Source organism: Triturus cristatus, chromosome 5_2 (genome assembly GCF_964204655.1).
Source record: "Triturus cristatus chromosome 5_2, aTriCri1.1, whole genome shotgun sequence".
Lineage (NCBI taxonomy): Eukaryota > Metazoa > Chordata > Amphibia > Caudata > Salamandridae > Triturus > Triturus cristatus.
In genome coordinates this window covers 275,199,090-275,214,977 of record NC_140588.1, presented here as the reverse complement: position 1 = coordinate 275,214,977, position 15,888 = coordinate 275,199,090, and positions in this window count along the sequence as shown.

Genomic DNA, 15,888 nt, shown 5'->3' with positions numbered 1-15,888 from the left:
TAATGGGACTTGGGTTGTAGCACTTCTGGACAGCACAGAAGGAAGGGACGATAGTTCTCCAGATTCTAAATGAGCATTAGGTCATGACTCCAACTAAAAAAAATCATAAAGGTTGAGACACCATATGCACATATAGACTCTTCAGTTAGAGTTCATGATGTTATCAAATGCTTATACTTGCAGAGGATGATTGCACTCTGGTTTTTACGAGGGATGCATCTCGAGGGGAGGATTCCCTGAGGTTTCCTCCTTCGTACCCGGAGAATTCAAGGAAAAATATTTATGCGTTTGGGCACTGAAACCTGCTGTGTGGTATAGAAACCAAGAGGGGTAGTGCAAATAATCTGTTCCATATGTGATTCATTTAAAGAATGAGCCCTAGGTAAGGGCTCAGTATGCTTTAAAGGCTGAAGCTAAGTAAAATATAAAAGCTATTTTATATCAGCTACAATATTTAGGCAAACAAATACATTGTAATTCCACAATGAATACCATTCTTTTTCTGATATTGAAACCTGATCATTCATACAAATTAGTCTTAGATTATAGAAATGTAAATGCGCAGGCATGCACACATGCTATAAAAATGCTCAAAGTACTGGATTAATGATGGGGGACGCTAGGTGGCGCACTAGCGAATGGTCGCCTTCGTGTAAGGCTCCCGCAGTTCGGCGACATTTATCCTTCCAGACCTCCTTAATTGGCGACCCAGACGGCTGCGATCCCACCCATCGCTTCCCTGAGCGGTCCGGTGTGGACTGTCCAAGTCCTGGTCCGCTAGCTACTACCGCGAGGAAGATAGGCGCTTTGGAAGCCCCGGCGCCTTGCGTGGCTGGAGGACAGGTACCGGCCCGCTGGGAGACGTCCGCTAAGCGAGACCGAGGCTGCAGTAACTGCCGTGGGCCGCTGCAGGCTGAAAGAGGCGCGAGGCGGACTTCGACAGCCGACGCTGCGGGGGAGACCGGAGCGAGCCCCCCCCCCCGGGATTGAAGATCGGAGGCCCTGTTCCCCCCCCTCCCGCCCCACCGGAGCTGCGGGGGAGACACGGACGCTGGCGACAGGGCCGGGTGGGTTGCGAAGGGGCCCCACTGCGACCCACCCATCAGGCGGACCTGCAACATTGCACAGAGGCTGACCCGGAGCTCGAGCGGGCGGCTGGGGGTGCCGCTGGCGGCTGCATGGCGGCCGGGAGGGGCTCGCGGAGCGGAGCTGACCACCGTACCTGATTGGGCTGGACAAGCGGTGAGAAGGAGCTGCTCACTGAGACAGGGGGCCTGCACGGCGTGTCCCGCCGCCTGAGACTGCATACCAGCGGAATATTGGTGCCAGGGGGAGCAGCAGAGGCGGCCCGTATACCCTCCCTCGGGAGCGGTAACAACTGCACTTGTAGAGGACGGCGGCCGGACCGGCCTGGGCATTGGTGCTATTGTCGGCGGGGGCTAGACGCAGGGTCGTCCCTGCCCCTCTCACGAGTCCTCAGAACGACGTGGGCCCGGGCCTGCTGCGGAGGGGCCCGCGGAGTGGCTGAAGGGGCGGCCTGCCCTGCCAGCAGATCGTGATGGGCAAGCCGGACGCGCGACAGCCCAAGCTGTCTTTTGATACCGGTAAAAAAGGGACCAAATCTTCGGAGGTGGTGCAGGCCCCGGCTGGAGTGAGTGGAGCGGCAGTGGACTCCTCGGCTGCCTCGGCGGACATGCAGGAGATGCTGCGCGAGATGCGCCAGGGTTTCGCGACGATCGCTGACAAAGTGGATAGGATATCGTCGAGAATGGATGCTGTGGTGCATAAGCTAGATGCGCATGAAGAGCGTCTAAAGGGTGCGGAACAACGGATATCAGACGCGGAAGACTCGGTCTTGCAGCACACCTCGCAGCTTACCAGGATGGATAATTTACTGCGTATCATCGCGTCCAAGAACGAGGATTTGGAGGCGAGAAGTCGGCGCAACAACGTTCGCATCCTAGGGATACCGGAGACGACCAATGTAGGCAAAATGGAGGAGTATGTGGAACGGATGCTCCGCACAGCGATTGGCTCTGACGTGTTCTCACCTCACTTTATTGTGGAGCGGGCGCACCGCTCCCTGGCCCCCAGACCGAAACCGGGGGCGACTCCCAGGCCCATCATTGCCCGGTTACTGAACTACCGAGATCGAGACGCGGCCCTGAGAGCGGCGAGGAGCACCCGGTCTCTCTCGTATGAGGGCAATGCATTCACATTGTTTCCGGATTTCACACCGATGGTCCAGGAGGAGCGCAGAAAATTCATGGCGGTGAAGGCTAAGCTGCGGACGCTGCAATTGGACTACGCACTACTCTACCCAGCGAAACTACGGGTCACGTACCAAGGCCGTCAGCGGTTCTTCACGACTCCGCAGCAGGTGGAGGACTTCCTCAAGCACTACAAACGCACCCGCAACTCGGGGGCGGAGGTGGACGTTGAGCAGGCACTGCTGCCCGGAGAGAGGCCGGACGGCGAACTGTAAGTAGCGTGGATGAACATTCTCCACTATCCCCTGGGGTCGAGTAAGTGAACTGCTAACCCATTTGAAGAGGGCACAGCTTTGGACTGGTGCTCCGCGGCCCTCCCCAGGGCTGCAGGGCAGGAGGACATGGGGGGGACCGTGGAGAGGGTTGTAAGTGTTTGCTCTTGCACGAGATATTTGGGGATAATTCCAGATGAGACTACTCCTTACGTTGTGAATTGCGGGGAGGTGAGGATGGCATGCTGGGGTTGCCAAAGTTTCTAACGCCGGACACCCCCTCTAGGCCCTCGTGTCCGACTGCCACATCGGTGGGAGACCGGGGTAGATGAGGGGGAAGTAGTGAAGCCACCTAGGCGGATTCCCCGAAGGGAAATACCCGAGAACTCATGGGGAGCTATGGGGATAGTTTTCGCCCCTGTTCGGGGGGTGGTTGGGGGAGGGACGGGGTGGGAACATGGCTGGCAGGTTGGGGTTTGCTTCAGTGGGTGGGGGGTGAGGGGGGGGGACGTTGGGGAGAGGGGAGCTCGGAGTTTAAGGTTGGGGGAGGGAGGGTTGGGGGTGGAGGGAGTATGTTGTTCGTTGAGAGTACTTGGGATGGAGTGGTTGAAGATGCCTGTGCTACTGCCTCTCTTGGGGCTCCTGCTGCTGCTGCGGAGGTGTGATTGGCTGACCGCAGGACTGTATGTGAAGGTGCGGGGCTGGGAGATGAGTTGCTGCCGGGAAAACGAGTGTAGGCCGAATGATGGCTGAGACGCCCAGGAGAGAACGGCTCACGGTGCTATCGTGGAATGTTCGGGGCCTAAATGACGCTAGAAAATGCAGAAAGGTGTTGGCATACCTAGACCAGCACCATGTACAGATAGCACTGTTGCAGGAGACACATCTTGCCCCCCGAGCGCACTATGCGCTGGCTGGTAGATGGGCGGGGGTACGCAGTTTTTCGTCCTACTCAGGGTATGCTAGGGGGGTAGCGATTTGGATCAAGAGGACTGTGCCATTTGTGAGGCTTGGTGAGCGTGTGGACACGGAGGGTAGATATGTGATGCTTTGGGGTAGGCTGGGCACTGACACCATCACGATTGTGAACTGCTACGGCCCCAATGTTGACTCGCCAGTGTTTTTCGCGCAATTATGGGGACAGATGCTCCACATAGGCTCTATGCACATCTTATGGGGAGGTGATTTTAATGTGGCGCTGGCCCCTGGATTGGACAGATCGGATAGTAGTGTTCATTACAATAAGAAAGCGAGGGATGCGCTGGCGGGTATCTTGGAGGAAGGCCACTTAATAGACAGCTGGCGCTTCGTACACGGTGGGTTGCGGGAGGGTACGCATTTTACAGCTTTTGCCAACTCCTGGGCTAGACTGGATTATTGTTTTGTGTCTCGGGGCATAGCGGTGGATTTGGGGAAGGTTGTGCATCTACCACGGACATACTCGGATCATTGCCCGGTACTGGCCCAGATAGCACTTCCGGGATACGGTGGAGCGCCCGCAAGATGGCGGATGCAACCCACGGCCCTTCTGGACCCGTTATTTCAAGCAGAGCTGGGGGAGGAAATTGCGGAGTTCTTTCCCCGCAATAAAGACTCGGTGGATAGCGTAGAAAGCATCTGGGAGGCATTTAAAGTGACGGTTAGAGGCTACTACATGGCGAAAAGCTTTGGAGTCTTGAAAAACATACGACAAACGCTCGCAAAACTAGAAGAGGAACTTAAAGGGTTGGAGACCAGGATGAGTCAGGGGCAGATGGGCCCCCTCCATGCAGAATTCAGGGAACGTCTCACACAGTACGAAAAAGAGGCGGAAAGGGAGGCTCGGTTCTGTGGCAAATACTGGCAGGCTCGCAGGTATTGCGAAGGGGAGCGGCCAGGGCGCGCGCTGGCGGAAATCACTCGGCCGCCGCGCTACAACACCCACATACTGGAGCTGCGCACTTCGGAGGGGGATACCAGTCGAGATACCAATGGCATTTTGGAGCAATTCACTGCACACTATAAGGATCTATATACAGCACGCAGTGTAGGCGAGGTGGACTTTGGGGGGTTTCTCGATGATGTCGCCCTGTGCTGGTTGAGCGATGACCACAGACAGTTCCTAGGGGCACCATTCGAATTAGACGAAATTCGGGAAGCCATTATGTCTCTTAGCAACGGTAAGGCGTCGGGCCTGGATGGGCTGCCGGCGGAATTCTATAAAAGCTACGTGGATATTATGGCCCCCGTTCTTAAGGAGGTCTACGAGGAGTCTCTGGAAGTAGGAGTGTTGCCTGGGTCCATGAGAGAGGTGATGATCACCTCGTTGTTGAAGCCGGGCAAGGACCCTACCGACTGCGGTGCGTATAGGCCACTATCACTGTTAAATTGCGACGCTAAAATACTGGCGAAGGTGCTCGCTAATAGATTAACGCACCTGATGCCCAAAATAGCCCTCCCAGACCAATCCGGGTTTATCCCGGGGCGCTCCACGGCCAATAACTTACGCACCCTTTTCTCCCTAATGCATACCGTTGCGCCGGAGTTGCCGGTGGATGCCGTATTCCTCGATGCTACCAAAGCATTTGACTCCGTGGAGTGGAACTATCTATTTGCTATTCTATATAGGATGGGGTTTCCGAAAATATTTGTTGCTTGGGTGCGCTTGCTATATACGGACCCGAAGGCGAGGGTCTTAATTAATGGTGAAATGTCGCGCCCGATCTCATTGACCAGAGGTACGCGCCAGGGGTGCCCATTATCCCCGTTATTATTCGCTATTGCGATCGAGCCATTGGCCTGCCGGGTTCGACAATTGCACAAGCCGAGCGCTTTTAAATGCGTCCAACGTCAGATAGACGTGTCATTGTATGCTGATGATTTGACGCTGTATGTGGTGGATCCGGAGGCGCATCTTCACCCATTGCTCCGGGAATTCTTGGTTTTCGGCCGGATGTCCGGGGTACAAATTAATTGGCAGAAATCGCAGTTCTTTCCCCTGACCCCTGCAGTGCGCCGCTTCCCGCTGGATTACCCACTCGATTGGTGCGTTACCGATCTGCGGTACTTGGGGATACAGATCTCTCAGACTCGGGAAGAGACTGTGCGTTTAAATTATGGTACGGCGGTAGCGAAGTTAACGGAGGATGTGACAAGATGGATTTCCCTGCCTTTCACCATGGCTGGGAGGGCCTCACTCATTAAAATGGTAGTGCTGCCTCGGTTTTTATATTTATTTCAGAATATCCCTTACTATCCGGGCGCTTTTTTCTTCCGTACACTCCGCACGGAACTGATACGGTTGTTCTGGGCTGGAAAGCAGCCAAGATTAGCATGGTCTGTTATTACCCAGCCCTATGGGACAGGGGGGTTTGATGTCCCTGATTTTATGGCATACTACATTAGCGCTCAGGCCCACTTTGCGTACCACTGGTTTGCGCCCACGCCCTTTATGCCGCAGCTGGCTGTGGAAGACTGGATTGTTCGGCCGCTGCCACTGAAGGGCATTATTTACGGCCCGGTCGGAGCGCTCGACACTCCGGCGGCAACGGTTACGAGCACGATGGATGCATGGCAGCGGATCCTCCGCAAAGTAGCGCTCCCCTTCTTGTATGCGCCTAGATTGCCACTAGCTTATCACCCGGAGCTATCCCTGTTGCGGGAGAAGGGATTCCAGGAGATGTGCGCTGGTTTGGGGGTTAGGTCCTGGGGAGACCTTTTCCTGGATGGGCGGTTTAAAACACAGGAGCAGTGGTTCCATGGGGCCCAGCATACCCCGCTGGAGGTCTTTTATTATCTTCGGCTGTGGCAGGGACTGAGGGTCATTCTTCCGCACTTCCCAGAGGAGCCTGCGGTGGTAGTGCCTCTACAACTAGTGCTCACATCAGAGGATGGCAAACATCTGGTCTCCCACCTGTACCGCAGTATTCGAGAGCATAGTGGCGACGGGGGAAGCAGAGCGCTCCGGCAGTGGAGTGCGGATCTGGGGAGGGACGTAACGGAGGCGCAATGGGCGTATTGCTGCGGGATGACCTCGCAGATAGCGGCTAGCTGCAGGCTACGGCTGATCCATTATAAATTCCTGCAGCGAATGTATTACACGCCTGCGAGGAAGCTGCGGTTTCGCTTGGCAGAGGATGACAGGTGTGAGCGTTGTCACATGGAGGGGGCGGATTTTTTGCACTTGGCCTGGCTCTGTCCGGCGGTGGCGGACTACTGGACACAGGTCCACAAAGCGCTGACGACCATGATAGGAGACGCGGTTGACTGTGATCCGCTTATGATGCTGCTGGGCTACACCATGAAGCTACCCAAGGCGCATCGGAAGTTTGGGGACATCGCCCTGTTGATGGCGAAACGGAGAGTCGCTTGTCGGTAGGGGAGGGGCCGGGCCCCGAAGTTTAAGGAGTGGATAGCCGACTTATTACACTGTCAGGAACAGAACCTAATATATGCAGAAACACAACCAACGCGTAATAGAGCCAAGGATATTTGGGACCCGCTCAGAGCATATTTAGGGGCAGAGGACACTACTGGGCTGGACGGAACTCGGGGGGCGGGCGGGGGTACGACTGGGGACTGATGTGGGTGGGGGGAGGTAGTGTGATTTGGATTCGATGGGATGATGGGCCTGAGAGTGGGGCGACCGCTGCAGGAGTGGGCTATGCTTCTAAAGGCAGGCCGTATAGCCGTGGATGGGAGGCACTGCTGTGGAGATGGCTTAGAGTGCTGGCCAGTATGGAGACGCCCTAGAAATAGTGGGGGGGAGGCCCCCTTACGCTGTCGGGGCAGAAGGAATGCTAGCTTGATGGTCCGGCTGGTGAGGGAGACAGAACAGATGGCGGTGATGGTGGATGCACGGCGTGCGGGGAGGCCCTTCCTTGCGACTCATTGCAGTGGTCGCCGTGGCGGAAGCTGCGGAAGAGCCTATTGCCGCAGGACATGCTCACTCAGGCTCGGGGGGGGCGCTGCTATATCTCCTGCATAACTATGACGATGGGGCCTTCCGGGTGCCAGTGGACTACTGCTCCGATATCCATGTGAAGGACTGTGCCAGCTCTGTACAGAATAGACATGCGAGCTTATAGATCAATGCGCTGCTATGGACCTACGCTCAGTGTGCACAGATCTGAATTAAGGCGGAAGAAGAGGGATTGCTCCTCGCCACCGGGCCTCCGGGCTGTCGGATATATGGCTGTGTACCATACAGATGATGGCTAGAATTGTGATGGACAGTGGCCGGCCCGAGGGGTTGTAGGCGTGAGGCTGTATTGTTGATGTACTCTCTCAAATAAAGGTTTTGAAAACTTTAAAAAAAAAAAAAAAAGTACTGGATTAATGATGAATCTAGTGAGAAAAGTACATAAAACTACCCTAGACATATCTAATGGATTCTTTAGTTAAAATCACCTTCCGGAATCACAGTATCTACCAGCCTTTTAATTTAGCAGTTTTCAATGCACATATATACAATTGCCACAAAGGTATCAGAGTAGTCTGGGCTTTTTGCAGCATAAATTATGGAAATCTTACAAGAAGATCCTGAGACTCTTTGGAGTAACAATGTATGTGTCTGATCTTGATATCACTGGAAATGTGACAGATTAGAAAAAACCTGATTGTGTAACTTGCTTCACTGTGTTGCAGATTGTTGAAGAGAAAAGAACTAAAATGTCCATCGTAAAGAACTGGATGAATCTTCCGACCAATGAAGATAAGATTTCTAAAGCTGCTGGTAGAGTGGCGAGTTGGAGTTAATGGTGTGAGGATACTGCATTCACTACAGTGTGGATGGGGGTGCAGGAGTTGTAATATTTGAAGGTGGTGCGCAAATTATAAAGTAAAGGTATAAGTATACATTTCGAATTTCTAATTTTTGTGTAGCTTTTTTTGTATATAAGGAATAAATTAAGTTATAGTAAATTAAAGGTGTTGCTTAAATTATAAGTTTAAGGTATAGCTATTACTTTAGAATTTCTAGTGTTTGTGTAGTTTAATTTTGGTTTGTATAGAAAGAATAAATACAGTTTTCCTAACTACAACTACAGTTTAACCTTTGCTTTTTTCTTAGAATTTTAATTTGAAAAAACAAATGTATTTCAAATTGTAGAGTCCTGTGTCCCTCAGAGGAGTGTTGTTAAATGTAGTGTCATACAGTAGAATGGAAGAGAGTGTTGTATAGTGTAGTGTCATAGACTGTAGAATCGTACAGTACAGTAGAGTAGAGTAGGGTAGAGTAGGGCGGAGTGGCATAGCATACAGTGGAGTAAAGTGTCATAGAGTGGAGTTGTGTGCTGTACAGTACAGTGGTGTGGAGTATAGTAGAGTGGAGAAGGGAAGTGTAGAGTCGAGTAAATTGTCATAAATTGGAGTAGCATTTTGCACATTACAGTGCAGTGGTGTGTCGAAGAGTGTTGGAAAGTGTCGTAGAGTAGAGTGTTGTACTGTGAAGTGTAGGGGCATAGAGTGGAATTGATGGTTGTACAGTGTAGTGTAGTGTAGATATGTGGTGTGGTATAATGTCACAGAGTGTAGGAGAGTACTGTAGAGTGGAGTTGCATAGATTGAAGTAGAGTATGGTAGCCTGGAGTGGTGTACAGTGAAGTGTCACACAGTCGCACAGAGTAGGGTGAAGTGCAGTACAGAGGAGTGGAGTCCAGTGGCTCAGCTTAGAGTACAGGAGTGTGTTATAGAGTAGAGTGGCATGGAGTGGAGTAGAGTGGACTGGCATAGCATATAGTGGAGTAAAGTGTTGTAGAGTGGAGTGGAGTGTACTGGCATGTTGTAGGGTGTCCGAAAGTTTTGTAGAGTGGACAGACACAGAGTAGATTACAGTGTTGTACAGTGGAGTGGCATGGAGTAGAGTGTGGTACAGTATGGTAAAGTGGAATGGCATAGACTGTCGTAGAGTGTAATAGCATAGAGTAGCATACAGTGGAGTGACGTAAAGAGCAGTAGTGGAGTACAGTGGAGTAGTGTCTCAGAGTACAGTATAGTAAAGTGGGGTGGAGCAGCATAGAGGGAGTTGGCAGAGTGTTGTAGAGTGGAGTAGAGTGTCATACAGTGGCATAGAATAAAGTATAGTGCTGTAGACTCATATTGATAGGAGCACTTTGTTGTACAGGGGAGTGCTATAGAGTGGACTATAGTGTGGTAGAGTGGAGGTGAGTAGGCTGTCGTTGAGTGGACTACAGTGTAGTTGAGAGGAGTACAGTGGAGTGTTGAAGAGTGGAGATAGATAGAGTGGAGTGGCGTACACTGGAATAGAGAGGAGCACATACAGTGGAATGAAGTATAGCGGAATAGCATATAGTGTAGTGGCGTACAGTGGAGTGACGTAGAATGTAGTGGCTTAGAGTGGAGTAGCATGGAGTGGAATGGCATAGAGTGGAGTTGCGTACAGTTAAATAGTGTAGAGTAGAGTTGCACAGAGTGGACTTGCATACAGTGGAGTGGTGTTGATTGGAGTAGCTTAGAGTGGAGTGGTGTAAAGTGGAATAGTGTACAGTATAGGGGTGTAGAGTGAATTGGCATAGAGTGGAGTGTGGTAGATTGGAGAAACGTTCACTGGAATATCGTACAGTGCAGTGGCATTCAGTGGAATAGAGTGCAGTAGTGTGGTGTAAGGTGAAATAGCATAGAGTGGATTAGTATAGAGTGCAATGGCATACACTGGAGTCGCATACAGTGGAGTGGCGCTGAATGGAGTGGCATACAGTGGAGTGGCGTACAGTGGAGTGGAGTTGTGTAGAGTGGAGTGGCATAGACTGTAGTGGCCAACAGTGGAATAGCTCACAGTGGAGTAGAGCACGGCGGAGTGGATGGGCATAAAGTCCCTGAATAGCGTAGAGTGGAGTGGCGCAGAGTGGAGTTGCGCACAGTAGAAAAGCATATAGTACAGTGGCATAGAGTGTAGTTAGGTAAACTGGAGTGGTATAGAATGGAATGGCATACAATTGAGTGGTGTAGGGTGGAATAAAATACAGTGGACTGGTATAATGTGGTGTGGTGTGGTATGGAGTGGAGTGGTGTACAGTGGAATAGTGTAGGCTGTAGTGGCATATAGTGTAGTTGCATACAGTGGAATAGCATACAGTGGGGTGGAGTAGAATGGAGTAGGGTAGAGTGGAGTCTCAGTGGGTGGAATAGCATAGAGTGGAGTGTGGTTGACTGGAGTTGCAGAGAGTGGACTAACACATAGTGGAGTGACATAGAGTGGAGTGACTACAGTGGAGTCACGTAGACTGGTGTTATGTAGTTCCTAGGAGTCCCCCAGGATGTGTGCATTTTGGATGACCTAAACTGAGGGCTTGGTGTCCCGACCGCTTCCGGACCCCCCCCTAGGATATGTCACACATTAGACCTGCTAGCTCTACAGTGCCACTACAACCCCCCTGCATTCTACAGTAGGGTAGGTAGTTTCTGGCAACCACGGAGCATGACAACCCTGATTCCTCAGGGATCGGGGAAAACAGTATAGTACGTTTTGCTCAGTCACTCGTGCTTGCTTACTCTCAGAAAATACACAGGGTGGTGATTAGGACATTTCAATAAGTATTTATTGATCCAGTGACAGCCTTGTGTAAAACATATGTGCTGCAACAATCAGAAGACAGAAGCATATAAAAGAGATTGCTAGTACCAATATAGTGAATAACAGATACATTTCTACCATAATACTAATAAGATGAACATAAGCAGTTCAGATAAAAACAGTAGCACTTGCATATTCCTAAAATGTGCGCACTAAGTAAGTTGCCTAAATGTACCGAGCCTAGATCTGTATGTGTAGCATGTATGTGCTTGTAGCCATGTCTATCTGTAGCCAAGAAACCCCTAGGGAAGAACCAGCACCCTCACCTGATAGTTGAAAACAAAAGACCCTGTCTTGGCTTCGAGGGTACAACCCCGCAAGGGATGTCAGACCGCTGCGTGTCGAAGATTCAGCATGCAGGACCCCGTGTCAGCTTGGAAGGAATTCTCTTCCAATTTGTAGGGGGAAATAAGGGTATTTTATACTAGAGTGGTCACTTCAGGGTTTCTTCTAGAATCAATATGTTTTGGAAACAATCAAGAATGTTTTTTCAAACAAATGCAATCATGCACAGCTGGCTCTTGGGCAAGGATGAAAAAAGTAGTGACCCTTATACAGAATAATTATGCCATGCCTGAGGACATGTTTATATACATCAGGTACAGGGATTATGATAGAATACAGAGAGCCTGGTGTAGAAGAGACAGGAAGGAGCAAGCTACTAGGTAAAAGGTCACCTGTTTAGAATCATTATTGTTGTGTGGATGGGACAATGAATTAAAATGGGGTATACATGACAGGATTATCCTAAAGGACATGACAATGGAGTGGTCATAGTGGAGTGGCATAGAGTAGAATAGCAAACAGTGGAATTGCATAGAGTGGGATAGTGCAGAGGGGAGTGACGTAGAGTGCAGTTGCATACAGTAGAATGGGGTATAATGGAGTGATGTAGAGTGGAGTAGGGGTGCAGTGGAGGGCATGGACTGGAGTGGCTTACAGTGAGTGGCGTGGAGTGGAACAGAGAAGAGTGGAGTGGCGTACAGTGAAATAATGTAGAGTGGAGTGGTGTACAGTGTAGCTGTGTAGAGTGGAATAGAACATAGTATAGTGGGGTAAAGTGGAGTAGGGTAGAGTGGAGTCTCATAGAGTGGAATAGCGTAGAGTGGAGCACAGTGTAGTTGCATAAAGTGGAATAGCATATAGTGGAGTGGAGTGGCGTAGAGTGGAGTGGGTACAGTGGCGTCATATAGACTGGAGTGGGGTACAGTGGAATGGCATAGTGTGGAATAGCATAGAGTGGAGTAGGGTAGACTGGACTTGCGCACAGTGGAATAGCAAAGATTGGAGTACTGTACACTGACGTGGGTAAAGTAGAGTGCCATACACTGGAGTGGTGTACAGTGGAATAGCATACAGTGAACTGACATTGAGTGGCATGGTGTAGAATGGAATTGCATAGAGTGCAGTGGCATAGAGTGTAGCTGTGCACAGTGGAATTTAGGATAGTGAAGTGGCCTAAAGTAGAGTGGGGTAAAGTGGAGTGGCATACACTGGAGTGACATACAGTGGCAAGAGTGGAATTGTGTACAGTGGAGTGAAGTGGAGTTGAGTTAAGTGGTGTAGACTGGAGTGGGGCACAGTGGAGTGATATAGACTAGTGGCATACAGTTGGGTGGTTTAGAGTAGAAAAGCATACAGTGGAGTGGCGTACAGTGGAGCAGTGTAGGGTGGAGTGGCATAGAGTAAAATAGAATAGAAAGAAATGGCGTAGAGTGTAGTTGCATACAGTGGAATAGTGTATAGTGGAGAGGGGTACTGTGGGCTGACATAGAGTGGAGAGTGGTTCATAGAGTGTCGTATAGTGGAGTGGAACACAGCGGAGTGGTATACAGTGGAGTGGTGTACTATGGATTACAGTGTATTGCAACTAACTATACCTCGTGCCCTATGCTAACTATAACTCATGACCCTGCCATGCACAGTTTTCTCATCAATAATTTTATAGCACTGATAATAGCAATGATTTATTTATTTATGTAGTTTGTAGAGCGCACAGCTACCCCCGAGGGGGTGTCCCGGCGCTAGAACCTGAACCTCCAGGTGAGAAGAAAGGGGCAGGGAGGGAAACAGCAGGATAAGAATCAGAGTCCAGAAAAGAGCCAAGTTTTGAGTCTGGCCCGGAAGATGGATTCAGAAGGACAGAATCTAAGATCGATTGGCAGAGCGTTCCACAATTTTGCCGCGATAACACTGAACCCCCTGCCACCCATTCTAGTGAGTCTAAAACGGGGAGAGATCAGAAGGCGGAGGTCATTGGATCTCTGGGATCTGATGGAATGGGATATTGAGACACGTTTTTTCAAGTAGTTGGGTCCGAGGTCGATGATGGCTCGGTAGGCGAGGGTAAGGACCTTGAACTGGATACGGCTGGCCACCGGTAGCCAGTGAAGTTCCTTACGATAAGCGGAGACTGATTGACGGTAGGGGATATTACCAATCAATCTGGCCGCCGCATTCTGGACAATCTGAAGCCGGTCTATCAGATATTGGGGGGCACCAGCATAAAGGCTGTTGGCATAGTCCAGGTGAGACGTGATGAGGGCATGGGTAACTGTACAACGGGAGTCCAGAGGGAGATAGGGAAGTAACTTTTTGATCATGCGCAACTTCAGGAAGCAGGCAGAGGTCACTTTATTGACCTGAGTTTTGCATGAGAGGGAGTCGTCAAACTGAAATCCCAGGTTACGAGCAGAGTGAACGGGAGAGGGAGCAGGATCAAGTGCCGTGGGCCACCACCAAGAGGAAGGGATGGGATTTTTCTGGTTAAAAAACAGCACCTCTGTCTTGTCTGCATTGAGTCTAAGGTGGTTATCAGTCATCCAGACACTGATGTTGTTGAGGCACTGGCGGAAGTTGGTGAACGCGGAGTCCGAGTGGTCTCTGAAGGAAAACATCAGCTGAGTATCGTCAGCATAAGAGACCACCCTGACTCCGTAGGACTCCACAACGTCGGCCAGTGGGGCAAGATAGATGTTAAAAAATAGAGGGCTGAGGGCAGAGCCCTGTGGCACACCGCATGACAAGGGTTTATCCTCTGATTTGAAAGGCCGCAACAACACCCTCTGACTTCTTCCTGAAAGGAAGGACTCGATCCAGCTAAAGGCAGTGCCGCCAATGCCTATCTGTTTGAGTCGGTCAAGGAGGATGAGGTGGGAGACAGTATCAAATGCAGCGGACAGGTCGAGGAGGACCAGCATAGCCTCCTCGCCCCTGTCCACGCATTCCCGGATCGTTTCCGATACTTCCAGCAATGCCGTCTCTGTGCTGAATCCCGCCCGGAATCCGGATTGTGAGTCGTGCAGTAGAGAGTTGCTTTCCAAATACTCCGTGAGTTGCAGCTGTACGGCTTTTTCCAGGACCTTTGCGGGTTTGGGGAGAAGGGAAATGGGGCGGTAGTTGGCGAAGATAGTGGGATCAGCATCAGCCTTTTTTAGGATGGGAATCACCAAAGCCTCCTTCCAAGTGGTAGGGAAAAAGCCATGGAGGAGGGAGGCGTTCCAGATGGAGAGGAAGGAGCAGGCTAACGAGGGAGCCAGCTCTCCCATAAGTTTAGCAGGGACAGGGTCCGAGGGGGCGCCAGATTTGCAGTGGGTGAGTAACCTAATAGCATCGTCCAGGGTGAGTTTATTGAAGGAGAGGAAGGACGGAGAAGCTGGGGGACTTGTGGAAGGAGGCAGGGAGGCTAGCCCTTTAGGGAAGGAGATACAGAGTTTGTTTATTTTTTCAAGGAAGTAGTCAGAGAGTCCCTCGCATAGGGCCTGACTCGCAGAGTTCTGAGTGGCCCTAGCCGGAGGATTAATGAAGTCTTTGACAATGGTGAAGAGGGTTTTTGACGAGTTTTTGGCATTAGCAATTTGAAGAGAGAAATGGTCTTTCATAGTGATTTTTTTTTGTTTGAGGAAGTTTTTCAAAGCAGATTTGTAAGTAAGTTTAGCTTCAGGGTCATAGTTTAGTCTCCACTTACGTTCAAGTGCTTTGCATCTGCTTTTTTCCTCACGGAGGGAGGTGGAGAACCAGGGGGCGGAGGGGCGAGATCTAGTGGAGGCAATGATTTTCTGGGGAGCAATGGTGTCAATAGCTTTGATAAGGGCAGTATTTAGCCTAGAGACATTACCGTCAATATCAGTGGAAAGGTATTCCGTCTGGAAGTGGAATACCGGGTCCAAGGTGGCACATGTGACCTTATGCCACTTTCTTCCCAACTCCTTCCTGGGGGCGAGGGGGGCAGATTTCCGGCCTAGGGCAAGAGAGAAGGGGATAAGATAGTGGTCGGACCAAGTAAGGGGGAGGGGGGGGAGGACTGTGATAGTCGAAAAGTTGGCGAAAATAAGGTCCAAGGTGTGACCAGCCACATGAGTGGGACCGGTGACTAATTGTGTGAGGTTCAGACTATCCATGGTTTCCAACAGATTGTTCGCCTTCACACAGAGAGGGTTGTCTACGTGGAGGTTAAAGTCACCTAGGACTAGAAAATATTGGTGTTTAAGGGATAGGTCAGCCAGCTGGTGGGTAAGTGCAGTAAGAGAAGGGGAGGCGGCAGTTGGGGGGTTGTAGACTAAGGTGCCAGCCAGTATAACTGCCGCGGAGTCAGATACAGAGAAGTACATGGCTTCAATTATACCGATGTTGGTAAGTTGGTAATGATGTCACAGAAGATGTCATGAGTGATGTAATATGTGGGGTAATTAGCAGTGCATGGCAAGGACACAAGTTATAGTTTCCTTAGGGCATGAGTTATAGTTACTTGAGATAACTCTAACCATAACTGCTGAATTTCTATGGTTTTGTGTGTGTAAAATCTGAACGTTCCTACAATGTTCTTGTAGCCTTT